Below are 8,947 nucleotides of genomic sequence, written 5' to 3'. Positions count from 1 at the left end.
AATAATTGAAACAAAATAAGAGTATGATACGATTTCTGTATTGACAAGTTTGGGATTAAATATCGTTCTGAAAATAAAAATTGCTCTTTGTCGTACAGCTCTTCTTTTACATAAAGAAAGAAATTTAAGTAAAACTGTTTTCGTTAAAAACCACGAAAACTTTTTAGATCGATTAAAAATCTGCTTACAAGACTTAAAATATGACAATGTTATATTTGTGGTTAACACTATTATCGATAATGATATATTTGAGATAATTCGAGATACAAAAGAGAACCGAGGTATAAAAAATTTCAAATTTTTTATCTACAAAATGCTAAGGCACTGAAATTCTCTCTTCAAAATCAATTCTATGAATCACAAATAAAACGTAATTTTCGTGAAAATGTATTAGTATATTAACGGGGTATGGGGCACATACAGATGGATGTCATTGCGAGTAAAGTCTACTTCTTTTATGCAATGGCAAGCAAAAATTATTAAATCAGGCTCATTAGTATTGATGGAAAAATTCCCATTGATTAAAGAAAAAAGTAATAGGATTGTGATGGTTAAATGTTCTGCATTTGACTTAGGTGTATACGAAACTGGTTAAAAAATGATGTCAGCCTAGAATCACAGATATCTATTACAGAATATTCTGAGACAGATGAGAAAGGTCGTAGAGTAATGGGACTAGATGATAAATTCACTATAAGTAATGAAATTTCAGCTGATCTAGATTTTACTTGGATTATTCAAGACACTTTGAGCTTCAAAGATTCTTCAACAATTCCCTAAGCCTATTTGGCAGCTTTCTGCATTTTGTATTCGGATACTTGGATGTTTAAACGAATTAAGACTGTATTAATACATTATAGTGCTAGTGATGTAGGAAGGACTTTCATGAATTTATCCTTATCTTATAATTTTGATGTTTACACTACTTACGAAACGGATGCAGAAAAACAGGTGATCGAGTCGTTGCGACCACGTCTACCACAGTCTAATATTATCAATGTTAAAGAGTATAGAATGAATATTATGAATATTACGAAAGGCAAAGGTTTTTATTTTGTAGTTGCAAACTATTCCTTCTTAGACGTTACGGAAAATTGTTTGGACATTGTTAAAATTTTAAAACATTTGGTAATGATCTACGATTCTAAAGGGCCTAATTACAATCCATTACCACTATCTAATTTTATACGGTTCATAAATGTATATAGCTACTTTTTACAAGACCTTATAAAATTACAAAATAAAAAAGAGAAAATCAGCGGAATTAATGAGAAAAGCTCTAAAGGCGGGTATAATAAAAAAAATTATATCACGAAGAATTATGATTCAGGGAGAAACAGATGAAAGAAAATTTGAGGCTTGTGAACGTTACGGAAAAGTAATTAAGTATGTATAAAGTTTATGAAATAATAAGTTCGATTTATTGACAATTATGATACGAATGTATTTTTTTACAGGTTTTGGTCAACTTGGAAAAAGAAAAGAAATCCTCTAACTTTATTCCTCAACTTTTCTTTCATAGTGTAACGACCGTTCCTGTGTCCTGATGCAAGATTTATAGGGCGTTATTATTTAAATAATAGTATGTCAGGATTAAAAGTTTGGAATACACATATATTTAATCGTACATAAAATCACTTAAACGTAGATCTTTGTAATTACATAAGCATAACATAAGAAAACATATGACGTAAAAACCGTAAGACATAAGACATACAACTCAATAAGGCCACATAACACTTTCACATAATACGACCACTTAATACCACGGCATACTACCATAAGACTTTCTAAGACTCAATCATAAGACTTTTCAAGGCGCAATCATAAGACTTACCGCAGTGCAATCATAAGATTAACTCCATTCTTTTCTTATGCATCGGTCCTACCGCTGTCGGAGAGGAAAAAGGGACGCAAGGCGATCCTAGTCCCTTTTCCGACCAATTATTGGTCATCAACCGTCTTTCTTTCAAATCTACGTAACACCTTAGAGTGGGAGTGCGTACAAACGTTCTCGGAATCTTCCAGTCTAGACCACCAGAGGTTATTTTATCAGAAATAAATATTATATATTTTCTTAAGAGGACCTTATCTTACGGATTCTATAGTGCCGTAAATTCTCTATTCTATCGTAAAACAAACTAAGATTAGATTATCCTATATCCTATCCTAAACTAATATTACTCCGTTACATTATTATTTATCTTTAAGATTCGCAAAGCATACTTATTATTATTCATTGAAATTTCTTACGTTTTTTGTATGTAATATTTTTTTTATAATATTATAATCGAATCCTACAAATGGTGTCATTAAGCGGCCGAACGTATCAAGAAGAACTGTTTCCTATGAAAGAAGAGCTGATTTTTTATAATCAATGAGGTGAAATTGCTACATTTAATTCTGGAAAAAAAGTTCTCCTCACAGGAGGTTTAGGATTTTTAGGAAGAATTATAAAGGAAAAACTTTTAAGGTAAAAATTTTTCATATATGTCTACGCTCTCAATTTAACTTATACATTCCTTATAAGATTTTCATCATAAATAAAAAAATTAATTTTTATACTGCTCAAAATACAGTTGTCTATATTGTAAATATTTTTGAATGTTTATGCTCCTGGAGGTTTTTATTGTTTGATTTAAATAAATAGGATATTCCTTGAGTTTAATATCTATAACTTCATTGTAACATTTGCCGCGCAGCAATGTAAGCTTTCTATCTAAATAGCATAGAGTTTTAGTAAATAATGCTTGTTTATTTTTGAAGTAATTGTTAAAAAAATTAGAAAATTTGTAGGCTCTATCTTTATAATAGTAGCTTTCCCTACATATTTTTACAGATTTTTAGCTATTATTATTGTATAAGGATTTTTTTTATTTATTTATTATTATTATTTTAATATAAAAAGCTTTTCATAAAAATTTCAAAAAAGAGAAAAGGAATAAATAGAATAACTAAATAGATTCAATTAAAGATATAATTTGTCTAAGTAAAATGTAATAGAAATCTAAATGCTTATAGGAGGGATGGCGAACTTTTTCGGATGCGTGGGACAAATTTGGCTTATTATTGCTTGCAGCGTTATATTCGTGGGTAAGTAACTAAGTGAGGAGCTATGGAGAAAATCTTATTCTTTATTCTGAAAATTAAAGAATATTAAAATCAATGCATAATTCAATTCAGAGATCTTTGTGGATTAATGATAGACGTGCGAGATATAGGTTAGCAATCCTTGTCTAATAGTCTACTGAGTCACCGATAAATATCATCGCTACTTATACTATTTTATCTGTAGTACTTATTTACTAAAACTGTTGAGATTGGTTAATTTATTTTATTATAATATGTATAAAAAAAGAGAAAGTAGAAACTAAATATAACTCCTTTGTTTGGTAAGAGTGTGCTATGTTGTAAAATAGCGGCGATTGAAATTATCACCTGATTTGTAGTCGTACCGAATCCCCTCGAATATTGGAGGGAACCGAAACCGAGGAAAGAACAAAAGGCTGATAGAGGGGATAATCTATATATATATATAATGTCTTATTTATTGTGCAGGTTATGGGTAGATAATAGGTAGAATTGTTTCTCTGTAATAACAAAGATTTTATTTTATTTTGAACAAAATAATAATGTAGCAACTTAGACTAATTATTTATCCTACCTGTAATAACAAAGAAACAACATTCAATGCTAATATCCACACCGTTGTTTCTTGATTAATTTTCTTACATATATTTCTTTAATTTCTATATTTTTCACTCCTTCTTTCTTTGTAGCACTAACGCCACCTGTTTTATTCCCTAACCTATTTACGCGCTAAATTCAATATAGCTCAAACTACTGTCCTTTCATCTCCCCCCTCCGAAAGAAAAAAAAAATTTTGGTACTAAATCTTTTTTTTTTTTTTTTTTTGTACACATTACAGGAAGTCGTAATCAGGTGCCAGCAGCACCTATTCCAATTGAATCATAAGGAGTCGGAATAAGTTTAGAAATATGAAACAAGTTTAGTACTGTTCTTTTATGTCCTATATCGATTTCGTATATTGATTTTGATATTTTGTTTAAAATCCTGTAAGGACCGATTCTCAATTCATCTAGTTTTTTTCGATTTAGTCGATTACTATTTTCAACATACACTAAGTCTCCGATATTAAAATCGTAATCCTTTCTGTTTTTATCATATAATCTCTTGTTGTATTCATGATATTTAGTGCTATTTTTGAAGGCAATTGATCTATCATTGTCTAGCCTATTATTATCCTTCTCTTTCTGTAACTCCTTTGGTAATGTTGAGGTATCTTCCCCTCGTAATAAATATTTTGGACTAAATCTAGTGACTGTGTGTTCCGTTTCATTATATCTCCTTACGCAGTTGTGTGCTACAGTTGTCCATGCATCCTTCTATTTTTTCATTCATTGCACATCTAATCTTATTACTAAGGTTTGGTTTACTCTTTCGTTTAAACCATTGGAAAATGGAGCATTAACTGCCGTAAAAATCAACGTGATTTTTTGCTTTTCCAAGTAATTCTTGAATTCATTTGAGTTTATGCCCGGGTATTGGTCCGTCAAAATCATCTTTATATTGTTTTCTTTTAGCACGTTTTTCGTCAACTTAATAAAATCATTCGCGCTTTGTGTTTTTGATGTCAATATATAAGCAAATCTTGTAAAGTGGTCTACTAGAAGATGTAAATATTTTTTTGGATCGTGAACCACCGAATCCCCCTATTGTTCTATGGAAACTATTTCAAATGGTTCTTTTGCTGGACCAAGATTAGACATCAGTCCAATTTATCTTGTCCCCTTGACTTGTTTTTTATACAGATTTCACAATTTTTGCATATTCGCTCTATATTCTCTGAAATATTATTTGCTGTATAGTATGGTAATATCTTTCTTTGCATTTGTTTTATGCCGATGTGACAGAAATATTCGTGGGTGTTTTTTATAAATCTCTTGCAGAATTCTTCTGATAGTACGATTTTCTCTTTCTTTCTTACTTTTTTATAGTACAAATTCTCTTTTAACCGTAATTTATTTTGTTAGTTTTTATATCATCATTTTTCTTTTGATCTTCATAAATATCTTCTATCTTTATTAAATTCACAATTTTTAATTGATCATCTTCGTCTTCCTGACACTCTAATACTGGGTTTCTGCTTAAGCAGTCTGCTTCTAAGTTATCTTTACCTGGGTGATATATTATTTCAAAATCATATTGTGATAAATAGTAGGTGAGATCGCCTAATTCTTCATCTGTTCTAGCTTTAATATTCATCTTTTCCAATGGTTTGTGATCTGAGAATACTTTGAAGTGTCTACCTATAAGCCAATGTTGCCAATATTTCGTTGATTTTTATTGCTAAGCATTCCAAGTAAATAGCTTTTTTTCTTTTTGTGCTTCATTGATTTTTTTGAAAAATATGCCACTGGTTTTTCCATCTTTTGATCATCGTTTAGTTGTGGTTGTTTTAACACAGCTCCTATACCTTGTAAACTTGCATCCGTGTATATATGTATCGGTAGACCGGGATCGAAAATGGCTAATGTTGGTTGAGTGCAGAGGAAATCTTTCATATTCAAAGGCTTCTTGGCATTTTTTTGACCAAATAAATTTTTGTCCCTTTCTTAGTAAGTTATGTAAGGGTTCTAAAATTAGTGAAATTTTCGGAACGTATTGGTTGTAGAAATTAATCTTCCCTAAGAACTGTCTGATATTCTTCTGATTTTTCGGTATTGGAAACTTTTTTATTGAAATTAGATTATCTTTTATTGGCGAAATTGAGTTATGTTTTATGATGTGACCTAGGTATTGTACGGAACTTTAATGCAAATGTGCATTTAAGAGTTTTAATCTGAACCCTTCTTCCATTATTGCTTCTAATAATTGTGACAGATGCTCTACATGTTCTTTAAAAGATTTTGAAAAAATCAGTATGTCATCGATGTAGTTTACCGTGAAGTCTGACAGCCTATGTTTTTTTATTATGTTGCTTAATATTCTCTGAAAAATTGCTGGCGACGTCTTCAGTCCGAACGGAAGGCACGTCCATTGAAATTGACCTTCTTGGGTAACAAATCCTGTTTTTCTTCTATCTTCAATTCGAAGAGGAATAGACCAAAATGCTGAGTTTATGTCTAATTTTGAAAAATATTTGCAGTCCCTTGTTTTTACTACTAAATCTTCAATTAATGGGAATGGTTGTGATTGGGGAACTACTATTTTATTCAAGTCTCTAAAATCTATGCATAGTCTTGATTTTTTATTCTCATCTCTTTTGTATGCCAATGTAACTGGAGCAGCAAAAGGACTATATGATTCTTCTATTAGATTTCTCTTAAGTAATTCTGAGATCTGTTCTTCTATTTTTTTTTTGTCTTCAATTGTGCATCAGTAAGGCCTCTTGCTACAGTATTTATCTACTATGAGATCTATTCTGGCTTCATAGTCTTTTACTACGCCTATATCATATTTATCTCTAGCAAATATATTTTTATATTTGTCTATAAGATTCTCTATTATTTTTCTTCATAATGATCTAAGTGATTTGTTAAGACTTGGAAACTGTCTAAATCTACATGTTCATTGAAGTTCATTTGTATTCTTGTTTCTCCATTAAATGGGATTTTTCTTGTTCTATCTCTAATTTTTCATTCTGTGTTAGTTTAAATTTTTTTATGCAATCTAATCCTATTAGAAAGTCATATTTGAAATTTTCATTATTAATTATGAATACGTCTATATCTTCTTCTATATTCAATATCTTTGCTTTGATTCTTATTAATTCTTCTAATTTATACACACCATTAATCGTTCTTAAATTAACTTTTTGTCTCAAATTAGTTCTCCTATGTTTCAAGTGTACTAGTCTTGCATTTATTAGTGAGATGTTTGAGCCTGAATCATAAATAGCGGTTACATCGAACGTGTTGTTCAGTGTTATTTTTCGATTAATGGTGGAGTTAATAGTTTTTTGGATCTTCATCACTTAGTTGAATTATTGGTATGCTTTTCGTATTTCTTATCTTTAAACCAGCATTCGGCTGCAGGGTGGAAGCGTACGCCTTTGCCTTTCTTTTACAAGTTTCGCATGGTGTTCTTTCTGTCTTTTCTTTGTTATCGTAATTCTTATTCCTTTTTATACCAGGGTTGCTCTTGAGAACTAGATATTCTAATTTCGTTATTTCATTATAAATCTTCTGCTCTCTTAATTTTTCTCTATCAATCCTATCAGCTACAAAATTTGGCAGGCCAGTTGCAATTAAATCAATTAACGTTCCATCGTCCATCGATCTTCCTGCTTCTAATAAAAGTTTCTCTTTTCTTTATCGCATAATCAAGCAAAGGACCCGTTTGATATCTAAACGACAGAGCATATCTTATCCTAGACCAACCTTTGCTGACGAATGTTTGCAGAAGATTCTTTTCCACTCTTCCCAACTTGCTTCAATCGTAAGTTTTAACAATGTACAACGTACCAATCTGCGGCGCTCTTATCCATGAATGATTTCAAGATTTCAATTTTTTTATAGTCCTCAGAGATGTCAAATCGTTCACACTCTTTTTCGAAACTCGTGATCCATTGATCTGCGTCTAAATTCCTTCCATCAATCTCCCAATCATGATTGTTCTGCCCTTTTTCCTGTACTTTCCGACTGTATTTGGCTCTTTTCGAGCAACTTTTCTAACATTTTCATCAGTGGTTGTTCTGAAGTTTTTGTGACCTATCCTCCGGTTTCTCCAGTATCTCCCTAGGAAACAATCCCTTTATGTGTAAATTCCCTCCTTCGTCTAAGTAACGAATTTTTATCTTTTAAATATCGGTTGTGCCATAATTTCTTTGTGTTGTGTAACTGGTTGATACTCATCCGGAATTGCATATACGTGGCCATTCGATGTGCCGATTGAGGTTATACAGAGCACATTCTTTTCTGATCATCTGTCCCTTTAATCGTAAAAGTAAATTGCAACTGCTCCATCTTTTATTCTTATTTTCTTTTTTCCTTTCTGTTGTGAATTCCAACGAGAATGTTGTTTCATAATGTCTTATTTAGTGCAGGTTATGGGTAGATAATAGGTAGAATTGTTTCTCTGTAATAACAAAGATTTTATTTTATTTTGAACAAAATAATAATATTACTAGCTTCGGAATTTGAAATCTAACCGCTCTGCTTAGCAAACTACTAACCGTTTCTATATTTTCAGTCTCGTTAATAACGTTCCCGAATCTTTCTAAGCCTAATACGCCTGCGCGTCTTAACTGTAAGACAGCAACCAATTTAAATTATTAGTAAAGGTGACGAAATAAAATAGTAATATTTCGTTACATATATATATATCGATCGATTGAAAATATTTTTCCTTTCTTTTATTTGTTAACTTAATAAAATAGTAATTAGTAGTTATTTTCTCATACTTCAATCCTCCCCCTTTTAACCTGGTCACGCTATGAATATATATATGTAAGCTTTGTATACATGTGCTTGTGTATGTGAGTGATTACTGTTGGGATGTAGACATCAGATACAAAAACATTAGAGAGATAGGAAGGAGAGACAGTTGTTGTATTAAATCTTGCAGGAGTGACAGTCTTTAAATCTGGCAAGCGTCTTAGAAGTTTAGTAGGAAAATCTTGTAAATTAAATTTAATTAAAAACGTATTAAGATTGGTATCGATTAATAGAGAAACGGGAGCATAAACTTTTAATTGTTGATTCTCTTATTTTTAGGTCAGTTGACCACGTGTAAATATTGTAAAATTGTTAATCTAAATTATTATGTTTAAATAAATTACTCCTATTTTTAGACGAACCTAATTGTTGTTCTTACTCTCAACAAATTAAGGATTACAAACAATATTATATATATGTAAGTTTGGGGATAAATCCAAACTGTAAGGCGACTCGCTAGATGGAGCTCCTTGACATTCAGACCAAGC

At 31.0% G+C, this 8,947-nt stretch overlaps 1 long non-coding RNA gene across 1 annotated transcript; it reads right to left on the bottom strand.

Moving 5' to 3' along the window:
• Positions 1-3,524: 3,524 nt before the first annotated feature.
• Positions 3,525-3,733, bottom strand: LOC122525245. The gene is made up of 2 exons (XR_006305736.1): positions 3,665-3,733; positions 3,525-3,590 (listed from the first exon to the last, which is right to left on the bottom strand). It is a non-coding gene; the product is annotated as an uncharacterized LOC122525245 (long non-coding RNA).
• Positions 3,734-8,947: the final 5,214 nt, after the last annotated feature.

The sequence above is a fragment of the Polistes fuscatus genome, unplaced genomic scaffold, assembly GCF_010416935.1.
Source record: "Polistes fuscatus isolate 324 unplaced genomic scaffold, CU_Pfus_HIC Scaffold81, whole genome shotgun sequence".
NCBI lineage: Eukaryota > Metazoa > Arthropoda > Insecta > Hymenoptera > Vespidae > Polistes > Polistes fuscatus.
This window is presented reverse-complemented; position numbering and strand designations above follow the sequence as displayed.